At 43.5% G+C, this 11,400-nt stretch overlaps 4 non-coding genes across 4 annotated transcripts; all 4 read right to left on the bottom strand.

The window, feature by feature from the left end:
- Nucleotides 1-9,522: 9,522 nt before the first annotated feature.
- Nucleotides 9,523-9,594, bottom strand: trnae-cuc. The gene has a single exon. It is a non-coding gene; the product is annotated as a tRNA-Glu (tRNA).
- A 464-nt stretch (nucleotides 9,595-10,058) lies between these two features.
- Nucleotides 10,059-10,130, bottom strand: trnae-uuc. Its single transcript has one exon. It is a non-coding gene; the product is annotated as a tRNA-Glu (tRNA).
- A 462-nt stretch (nucleotides 10,131-10,592) lies between these two features.
- On the bottom strand, nucleotides 10,593-10,664 carry trnae-cuc. Its single transcript has one exon. It is a non-coding gene; the product is annotated as a tRNA-Glu (tRNA).
- A 462-nt stretch (nucleotides 10,665-11,126) lies between these two features.
- trnae-uuc lies at nucleotides 11,127-11,198 on the bottom strand. The gene has a single exon. It is a non-coding gene; the product is annotated as a tRNA-Glu (tRNA).
- Between the last annotated feature and the right edge of the window lie 202 nt (nucleotides 11,199-11,400).

Genomic DNA, 11,400 nt, shown 5'->3' with positions numbered 1-11,400 from the left:
TGTCATTGTTTCCCCTTGTGAAATGGTCACATTATGTTCCTGGTGTGGAAATGTATGCAGCATTTTCAGCAGATCACAGCTCCTTGTCTAGCTTATAATGTTAAAATACTACATGTTTCTGGCATGTGCACGACTTTGCGCTTATAGGCTAACCTGATCATTTTCCTCTGCTTCAAATAGAAATGTCTATTTATGAATTTTGCTTGTAGTTTTTCACAAATAAAATTGTTAAAGTTACCTATTTCCTGGCTGCTGTGTGTCCTTCATTGATGCCGTTTGTTCACATGCACACATGTACTTTGCAAACAGGAAGTGTGTATGTATCTGGAGATGGCAGAGTATTGATTGAGATGTCCCAGGGAGAGTGTGTGTTTGTAGGAGAGGAAGCCTCCACAGTGCAGCGACACATGACATGAGGGAGCCCTCACACTGACAACAGCTCTCAATCATGTCTCCCTCCAGGGGCTGGTTAGCAGCCCACTAATGCGCTGCCTAGAAGCTCCGACGGATGACTGCAGTCTTCTGTTGTCACTAATATTCCATGCAGATATGAAAGTAAGCAGAAGAGAATAGTTCATGTTTTAAGTGTAGAATCACTGCGGTCATGATCTTATCCTCGAAGTCAGCATGGCTGATTCCATTTCTCTCCGGTTGATGCATTAATACGCTCCATCCTCTTGTACCGAAGAACAGCTCTGTGGCTTCATCTTTTAAAGGTTGTCATTGCAAAATGAATATAGGTGGGGGGGTTTTCTCCAGTTGAATATCATCAATGAATATTTCAAAATAAGTCAGGTGGATTCGGACTGTCACAGTATATGACTTGGTCCTGGGTACAAACTTGTGTGGATTTTGACTGATGTGGGTTTTTAGCAGATGGCGAACGTTTATTGATAGAAGTGAAGCATCCAATGTTTTCAATCAAGACCCTATGAAGCAAATCCCAATTTGTCTCATAGGGCTTAACAATGTGTGACATCCTCTGTCCTCAAGTAAGTAAGGAAAAACTACCAAAAAATACCCTTTTAGCAGGTGAAAAAAATGTAGAAACCTCAGAGAGAGCCTGTATAAGGAACTAATAGTCATTATATCTCAACCCCCTTCATATGGGATAACTCCTCTAAGGCTCATGCCCTATGTTGCCATGTGAAAGAAAGTTGGCATGACTCCTGCTGCATGTCCTCCCCCATTTTCTTTTCTCCGCAGTTCACACTTACTGTCCTGTCAATAAAGTTGAAATGCCTCAAACACAATATATATATATATATATGTATTAAAAAAAGGAAAGTGTAAAAAATATTGCTGGCTCCGCCCATTTATCTGGATCCATTTCGACATTTAATGGGTTATTCCTGCGCCATTCCCCACTTTTCTTCTTTCAGTACATTAGTGAGCTGCTTTTGGATTTTAGTTTCATAATTTAATAAACATATTTTAAAATATAATAAAGGCAGCAGTTCTTCAGCCAGAGCAGGGTATATTGGTCTTCTCTCTGCCCCTGGCTACACATCCCCAGATATCCTTGAGATCTGATACTTAACCTGCACCTGCTTCGGGGCCTGCAAAGAGGGAGCACAGAGATCTTCCCCTTGAGGGATAAATGTAACTGTATCATAAGAAGAAAATTGCTTTTGGGTCACTAACCAAGTAACAAAGACAAAAATCTACCGTATAAGGTGCATTTCAGTCTTTTTCAAATATTGTGAGAGCACAACTGAACAGAGCAGGTGGGTGAGTAATAAATCTTTGGTGTATTCTTTGGAAAGCTATGAATGACTCCGGCCCCAGGGGTGATTTTAGGAACTTTTTAGGGTGCTTGGGCAGGCACCCTTAAATGTGATCCATGCACAATCCCATGGACCTGCAGAGCCGAAGAGCCCCTGCCCTAAAAAGTCATTATGAATAACAGTCATTATATTATACCAGTAGGTGGCGCTATGGCGTCATAAGCACCAGGCTTTTAGCACCAAGTAGCAGAAGAAGCTTCGTCTCAAAGCGGGACATGAGAACAAATGTAAGTTGGAAATGAAACTGCTGAATGTTTTCCGACAGAGAAAATTGTTGGTTATTTTAAAATCAGAGAATGTTTTGTTACAGCTCCACAGTGTGTCAGAGACCACAAGCTAACGTAGTTCATTCAACATTATCAGCTAATATTAGCTGTCTGAGCTTGTTCTGCTTGCACACTGGTAGCCAACAAGCTAACTGAACACTTAATTATTCTGGTTAGAGTATTCCCAATATGTCTTATTCTTAGAGTTTGGCTTTATGGTATTTATTTATTACATTAATAGACAATGTACTGAAACATTCCAACAAACCCTCACTCACTGGAAATGTCTGTTTTTCCATAGACATATGTTTATAAGAGGAAACAGCCAGGTTCAGGTGAGAGGGTCGGATTGAAATGATTGCCCACAGAAACCCAGTCTTCCATTAGAATAATGTTATAAATCCATGTGGATCCATTTATACCTCTTATTAGATTATAAATTCTCTGTTTGGTCGACAATGCTAAGAGGGAGAGATGGAAGGATGAACTCTACAGAGACAGAGAGCAAGAAGAAGCAGGTGAGAAACAAGTGAAGACCACATTCACAGCAGATTCCATACAGTGGACTCAACAGTGATTTCACTTAGTGAGCAGTGTATTCATATACTGCTCTCAAATGTGGATTCTGACAATCCTCTGACATCTATTTACTGAATATATGTAATATATGTAATGTAAAACTGTACTGTAAAGTGCTTGAGTGGTCATCAGGACTAGAAAAGCACTATACTAATACAGACAATTTACCATTTATCAGATCATGGCAGAGGTGGACATATTATTCAGTTCCTACCTACTATACCACACTGTAAGATACTACACTACAAAAAACACACTACACTACCTGCTTTAACAATTTTACTTAAAATTAAAACATTTTCATAAAAGAAATAAAAATTAGATACAAATACTTAAGTAAAGTACAGGTACCTTAAATTTGTACTTCAATATATTGCTTGAGTAAATGTCCGTAGTTACTGTCCAACACTGATTATATGTCATTGTTTTAGTTGAGCGTGTGTGTGTGTGTGTGTGTGTGTGTGTGTGTGTGTGTGTGTGGGTGGGTGTGTGTGTGTGTGTGTTTGTGTGTGTCAGTGTAGAGAGGGAGAGATGAGGATGGACTTGGAGAGGAAGGAGAGAGAGAGCAGGAGCAAGACGGACCAGGTGAGAAAATGGACACTGATCAAATCCACATAGGTAAAATGCCAAGTCAGCGTCTGTTTGGGCCATATTTATTGCATTGGACTCCATTTCCCATAGCAAAGTAACTAGTAGTTAGTTCGTAACTTCACTAATATGCTGGATCACACCTTCATACAGTCTGGGTTTCTTGGCAAAGGGGCAAGATGCGACATTTATAGATGGACCTTACGGAAACCTTGGCAACAAGGGATAATGAAAGACGTTTAATTTTTACACACTCACAGCTCTCTAACAGGCCTCTGAGGTTACATTATTTCAGATCTGCATGCATTCTTGATCAATCATAACCAGCCTAGTCAACACTGTAGGGGGTGCCCTTGGGAAAAATCCATTGTGTCGAAGCAGCTCAACATGTTGTCGTAATGAGGCTCTGCTTGGTCTCTGCCCTGCTGCCTTGATCGCTGCCACTAGCTTCCAAAACCTACCAAGCTGTCAGGAAGAAGGGAGATTTGTCCAAAGCTGAATGCAGAGGGTCTCCATCAGGTTAACATCTTACACTTCTGCAGTCGGCGGCCAAGGCAGCTTGGGATCATTAGCGTCTTCTGACCCTCCGCTCACAGTGAGTCAAGTCCTAAAAGGAGCTTTCATGCATCTAATTATAATTTCTCCATGGATCAAATGAACTTTTTAATTGATCATACATGGCCATGATCCTCACAAGTTACAAAAAACAAAAAACTTTGTAGAACTGATTAATGATGCAGTTGAATGGACTGTTCTGTCTCTGTGAGAGAGAGCACCAAAACCGTGATTTGTCAAGTAACCATGCTGCTGTGCCTGATATACAACCATTCATTTGATTGCTATGGGAGCACCTGAAGATGCATGGCTTCATACCGTAGTGTCCCAGCATTTGGTTGCGTATATAGCGGTACTTTTTTTCGAAGACATAGAGTAGTCATTCAAGAAAACTCACATTGCAGCTCCGGTGAAGGCACGCAGAATACATACTGCCTGTGTGAACAACAGACGCCTGTGATACGCAGCAGATCAGCGGCGCAGCTGTCAAGCACTGCACATGCAGCCAGTGTGGCCCATTAGGACATAAGAAATCAGTAAACAATCTGTAAATAACAAATTTAAACTTTATTGAGTATAGAATGAAGGATTGGTAATTCCATTGTCATACTTAAAATCATTCCTGCTAGTTTCAAACTAGATGTCAAAAAGAGTACAGAAAAACTACCCAAAAAATACTTTTAACAGGGGGGAAAACGTAGAAACCTCAGAGAGAGCCACATGTGAGTGATCCCTCTCCCAGGACGGACAGAGGTGCAATAGATGCTACGTGTAACTGAGAACATCAGCAAAATAGTAAATGAGTATTTCCAACATTGATTAGAAGAAACAGTTTGTAACATAATGGAAGGTAAATTAATTGAGGAGTTATTTTTCAGTAATGGTACAGTGTGAGAGTAGGCATATTGTATATCAAGCAGTTTTGTTGAAAATAAGGGTCCACAATTAGCTGCCATCACGATCAGGATCCACCACCACTACCCACAATCAGCTTTCAACATGCTCCGCCAATACGGTCGCGATCTCTGATTCGCGATCCACCATCATGATCCACAATGTGGCCGCAACTGCGGTCCTGGATCTGCAAAAGATCAAGCACAAGGACTCCAAGAAGTCAACTCAGTGATATGTATTGATGAGATATTAATGTGATAATGAGGGAGAAGAGTAAAGAGAAGCTCCATGTGTCATGTGGCCCCCGACATTCTAGACCTATAGCAGCATAACTAAGAGCTGGTCCAAGACAAACCTGAACCAGCTCTAACGATATGTTTTATCAAAAAGGAATATTTTAAGCCTACTCTTGAACATACAGATGGTGTCTGCCTCCTGAACTGAACCTGGGAGATGATTCCACAGGAGAGGAGCTTGATAGCTGAGAGCTCTGGCTCCTTCTCTACTTTTAGAGACTTTAGGGATGATGAGTAAGCCTAAATACTGGGAGCGCAGTGCTCTAGTGAGGTGATATGGTACTATGTGCTCTTTAAGGTATGATGGTGCAATATTATTAAGGGCCTTGTAGGTGAGGAGGAGAATTTTCAATTATATTCTAAATTTAACAGGAAGCCAGTGTAGTGAGGCTAATACAGGAGAAATGTGGTCTCTTTTCCTGGTTCTTGTCAGGACACGTGCTTCGGCATTTTGGACAAGCTGCAGAGTATTTAACGACTTACTGCTGGAGCCTGATAATAAGGAATTACAATAATAAAGTCTTGATGAAACAAAGGTTTGGACTAGTTTGTCTGCATGTTTTTGAGGCAGGACCTCTATGATTGATGAGATATTACGCAAGTGAAAGAAGGCGGTCCTAGAAATTAGTTTTAAGTGAGAATTAAAGGACAAATCGTGATTGAAGATGACTCCCAAGTTCCTGACAGTTACATTGGAAGCAAGAACAATGTCATCTAGCGCAGCTATATTAGATTAGATTAGATCAGATTAGATTAGATTCAACTTTATTGTCATTGCACAGAGTACAAGTACTGAGACAACGAAATGCAGTTTAGCATCTAACCAGAAGTGCAAAAAAAAGCAGTAAAAGTGCAGAGTATGTGCATATGAAAAGTGGAATATGTAAATAAATAAGATATGTACAGTAAGAAATAGATATGGAATATGAACAGTATTGATACAAGACTAGCAGCAATAGAGGTAGGTAGTGTAGATATGGTAAGTGTGTATAAAGTGCAGGTGTAAGTATAAGTGGTGGTAGTAAGTGAGATAAAAATGAGAAATTAAGTGAATGAGGTAGTAGTAATATTGTATACAGAGTAAGTTAAAAGGTCTGGTATGATATAATTACGATGAATACATGTGAGCAAGAAGTATATAAATAGATATAAATATGAATACACTATAGGTGGGATAATACAGTAGTAAAAAAATAACAGTCTAGTGCAAATGTTTAGTGGCTGGAGGAGGGTGTGTGGCAGTCCAAGCCAGGGTGGAGGGGGGAAGTACAGTCACTGGAGGAGGTGTGTGTGTGTGTGTGGGGGGGGTTAACACCGTGGTGCAGAGTTCAGCAGGGTGACAGCCGCAGGGAAGAAGCTGTTCCTGAACCTGCTGGTCCGGGAACGGAGGACCCTGTAGCGCCTCCCAGAGGGGAGGAGGGCAAACAGTCTGTGGCTGGGGTGTGAGCTGTCCTTGACGATGCTGTGCGCCCTCCGCAGACATCTCTTGCTCTGGACAGCCTCAATGGTGGGGAGTGAGGAACCGGTGATGCGTTGGGCAGTTTTCACCACCCTCTGCAATGATTTCCGGTCCGCAACAGAGCAGCTGCCATACCACACTGAGATGCAGTTGGTGAGGATGCTCTCGATGGTGCAGCGGTAGAAATTTACCAGAATCTGAGGAGACGGATGGGCCTTCTTCAGTCTCCTCAGGAAGAAGAGACGCTGGTGTGCCTTCTTGACCAGGGTTGAGGTGTTGAGGGTCCAAGAGAGGTCCTCAGAGATGTGGACACCCAGGAACTTGAAGCTGGCGACACGCTCAACCTCCGTCCCGTTGATATGGATGGGGGTGTGTGTGCCACCTTTCTTCCTGAAGTCCACAATGAGCTCTTTGGTCTTCTTGGAGTTGAGAGCTAGGTTGTTGTCGTCGCACCACTCCGCCAGGTGCTGGACCTCTTCTCTGTAGGCAGACTCATCATTGTCGCTGATGAGGCCAATCACTGTTGTGTCGTCTGCAAACTTAACAATGGTATTAGAACCATGTACAGGTGTGCAGTCGTAGGTGAAGAGGGAGTAGAGGAGAGGACTCAGCACACAGCCCTGTGGCACGCCGGTGTTCAGGATGAGGGTTGAGGAGGTGTGGTTCTCTAACCTAACAGACTGGGGTCTGTTGGATAGGAAGTCCAGTATCCAGTTGCAGAGGGAAGTGTTGATACCTAGATCACTGAGTTTCGTGATCAGTTTGGAGGGGATGATGGTGTTGAAAGCTGAACTGAAGTCTATGAACAGCATTCTCACATAGCTGTTGTTGTCCAGGTGAGAAAGTGCGGAGTGTAGTGCCGTGGAGATGGCATCCTCCGTACTCCTATTCTGGCGGTAGGCGAATTGGAAGGGGTCCAGTGTGGGTGGTAAACAGGTTTTGAGGTGAGCCAGGACCATCCTCTCGAAGCACTTCATGATGGTAGGGGTGAGTGCAACAGGGCGGAAGTCGTTAAGGCTCGCTGCAGTGGAGTGTTTTGGCACCGGCACGATGGAGGTGGTTTTAAAGCACGTGGGGACAGCTGCTTGGGCCAGTGACAGGTTGAATATGTCAGTCAAGACCTCAGCTAGCTGCCCAGCACAGGCCCTGAGCACGCGTCCGGGGATGCCATCAGGGCCAGCAGCCTTACGTGCATTGATCCTGCTCAGTGCAGCACACACGTCGGTGGAGGAGAGTGTAAGGGGCTGGTGGTCTGTAGAGAGCACAGCCTTGATGGCCACCTCCTGGTTGTCCCTGTCAAAGCGAGCATAAAATCTGTTAAGCTCGTCAGGGAAGGAGGCATCGCTGTTTTGGGGGGTGGTGTTGGTGGGTTTGTAGTCCGTTATGGCCTGGATGCCTTGCCACATGCGTCTGGGGTCGGAGTTGTTCTTGAAGTGCTCCTCAATCCTTAGCGTGTGGCAGTGCTTGGCCTTCTTGATGCCCCTCTTCAGGTCAGCCCTGGATGAACTGTAGGCCTGAGCATCACCTGATCTGAAAGCGGTGTCTCGTGCCTTCAGCAGTAGGCGGACCTCTCTTCCCCCGTCTTTGTTTACGATCTCGACGCCGCCTGTGAGCACTTCCGGTCGGCGGAGCCGGCTTAGTAGCCTCCATAGTCCTGGCGATCTCAGGAATGAGCCTGAGACCATCGATAAAGTGGATATTATTACAAGATCCGATGTCCAGAAGATCCTGTCGGTTGTAGAAAGTGTTCGCAAGACTGTTCTGAGTGAACAGACTTGAAACAAGTAGGCAGATAGTAACTATTTTGCAAAATCTGGGGAGACGCTGAGCCTCGCGTTGTGCACGCGCCACCATCTTGGTTGTAGACCATTAGATAATGCATATCTAAGGTGTTTAGGGCCAAGTATTAGAACCTCTGTTTTTATCTGAGTTTAATATGAGAAAATTGCGGGTCATCCAGGTTTTTATGTCGTTGGTTGAAGTTTAGTTAATTGATTATACTGTTCTGGTTTTATTGATAGGTATAACTGGGTTTCATCTGCATAACATTGGAAATTTACATAGTGTTTCCTGATAATGTTTCCTAGTGGAAGCATATATAATGAGAATAAAAGTGGGCCGAGCACAGAACCCTCAGGAACACCGTTGTAAACTGTTGTGTGCACAGATGACTCATCAGTAATTTGCACAATTTGTAATCAATCTTATAAATAAGATTAGGGTGGTTCCTTTAATGCCAATTAACTGGAATTTAAAAGGAACAGGAGTTGAAGTACCTCCAACTACTTCTAGCGGTGGTGGCAGTGCCCACAAACACTGCTTGTGTTCCTGTGAAACTATGAATGGAAGACCATAGTTGTAATTGTGAGCTTTCTAATAGGTTTCCACCACTGGCAGACATTTTTCCTCCATCTGAGTCTATTACTCAATGTTTTCACTTTGTACTACGAGTTGTACAAAAGAACTGTGCAAACATTCATGTTTCTGCACACGTTGTAACTTCTGCAGGGTTTGATCTGTGGAAGCTGTCAAATGACCCCATGAACACTCAATGCTGAGACATCACACATACTAAAAGGTCTTACATAGTGTTTTAGCTAAGAAAATGGCATGGTGAATAGGAACTTTGGATGCAGCCAGTGGCTGGGTGACAGATGATATCAGTAAAAGTTAAAAGCAGTGAAAAAGGCAACAACCTCCAAATAGCAAGATACTGACTTAAAGAAGTACTTACAAGAAGACAAATTGTTTGAAGCAGGGAGTGAAAGAGGCCATCTTTGTCGACCTGATATAAACATCATGTAAAAGAGGAGGCTGTTTAAGACATCGACTTTCAGCAAGCTACAATGCACTGTCTAGTTCTCGCCCCATTCAGCTCACAAACCATCTACACCCCAACTTCCGTGGACCTAACTTCTCACACAATAGCAGGATGGGTCTATGACTTACAGGTATCATCAGCCATTGACACCTTGACTCAGAACTGAGTTAACAGAACTCACATGGATTGTGCAATATTCTCCATCTGATTCATTCTCAACATGATGCTCTCCTATGAACACAAATTTGGCACCAACTGACAGTTTTCAATAGTTTAGTTCCCTGACCGGGAATCGAACCCGGGCCGCGGCGGTGAGAGCGCCGAATCCTAGCCACTAGACCATCAGGGATATTTTTCCTGATTTGGAAGGTAGCTGGTCAGGAATTTCTGGCCATTAAAAGGAACAGGAGTTGAAGTACCACCATCTAATGACTTAAAGAAGTACTTTCGAGAAGACAGATTGTTTGAAGCAGGGAGTGAAAGACGCCATCTTTGTCGACCTGATATAACCATCATGTAAAAGAGGAGGCTGTTTAAGACATCGACTTTCAGCAAGCTACAATGCACTGTCTAGTTCTCTCCCCATTCAGCTCACAAACCATCTAAACCCCAGCTTCCGTGGACCTAACTTCTCACACAATAGCAGGATGGGTCTATGACTTACAGGTATCATCAGCCATTGACACCTTGACTCTGAACTGAGTTAACAGAACTCACATGGATTGTGCAATATTCTCCGTCTGATTCATTCTCAACATGATGCTCTCCGATGAACATAAATTTGGATCCAATAGACAGTTTTCAATAGTTTAGTTCCCTGACCGGGAATCGAACCCAGGCCTCGGCGGTGAAAACGCCGAATCCTAGCCACTAGACCATCAGGGACATGTTTCTTGGTTTGAAAGGCACCTGGTCCGGACTTTCTGCCCATTAAAAGGAACAGGAGTTGAAGTACCACCATCTAATGACTTAAAGAAGTACTTACGAGAAGACATTGTTTGAAGCAGGGAGTGAAAGACGCCATCTTTGTCGACCTGATATAACCATCATGTAAAAGAGGAGGCTGTTTCAGACATCGACTTTCAGCAAGCTACAATGCACTGTCTAGTTCTCTCCCCATTCAGCTCACAAACAATCTACACCCCAACTTCCGTGGACCTAACTTCTCACACAATAGCAGGATGGGTCTATGACTTACAGGTATCATCAGCCATTGACACCTTGACTCAGAACTGAGTTAACAGAACTCACATGGATTGTGCAATATTCTCCATCTGATTCATTCTCAACATGATGCTCTCCTATGAACACAAATTTGGCCCCAACTGACAGTTTTCAATATTTTAGTTCCCTGACTGGGAATCGAACGCGGGCCGCGGCGGTGAGAGCGCCGAATCCTAGCCACTAGACCATCAGGGATATTTTTCCTGATTTGGAAGGTAGCTGGTCAGGAATTTCTGGCCATTAAAAGGAACAGGAGTTGAAGTACCACCATCTAATGACTTAAAGAAGTACTTACGAGAAGACATTGTTTGAAGCAGGGAGTGAAAGACGCCATCTTTGTCGACCTGATATAACCATCATGTAAAAGAGGAGGCTGTTTAAGACATCGACTTTCAGCAAGCTACAATGCACTGTCTAGTTCTCTCCCCATTCAGCTCACAAACAATCTACACCCCAACTTCCGTGGACCTAACTTCTCACACAATAGCAGGATGGGTCTATGACTTACAGGTATCATCAGCCATTGACACCTTGACTCAGAACTGAGTTAACAGAACTCACATGGATTGTGCAATATTCTCCGTCTGATTCATTCTCAACATGATACTCTCCTATGAACACAAATTTGGCACCAATAGACAGTTTTCAATAGTTTAGTTCCCTGACCGGGAATCGAACCCGGGCCGCGGCGGTGAAAACGCCGAATCCTAGCCACTAGACCATCAGGGACATGTTTTTTGGTTTGAAAGGCACCTGGTCCGGACTTTCTGCCCATTAAAAGGAACAGGAGTTGAAGTACCACCATCTAATGACTTAAAGAAGTACTTACGAGAAGACAGATTGTTTGAAGCAGGGAGTGAAAGACGCCATCTTTGTCGACCTGATATAACCATCATGTAAAAGAGGAGGCTGTTTAAGACATCGACTTTCA

Source organism: Hippoglossus hippoglossus, chromosome 5 (assembly GCF_009819705.1).
Source record: "Hippoglossus hippoglossus isolate fHipHip1 chromosome 5, fHipHip1.pri, whole genome shotgun sequence".
NCBI lineage: Eukaryota > Metazoa > Chordata > Actinopteri > Pleuronectiformes > Pleuronectidae > Hippoglossus > Hippoglossus hippoglossus.
Note: the sequence above shows the minus strand (reverse complement) of the source record. Positions and strands in the feature narration are given on the sequence as shown.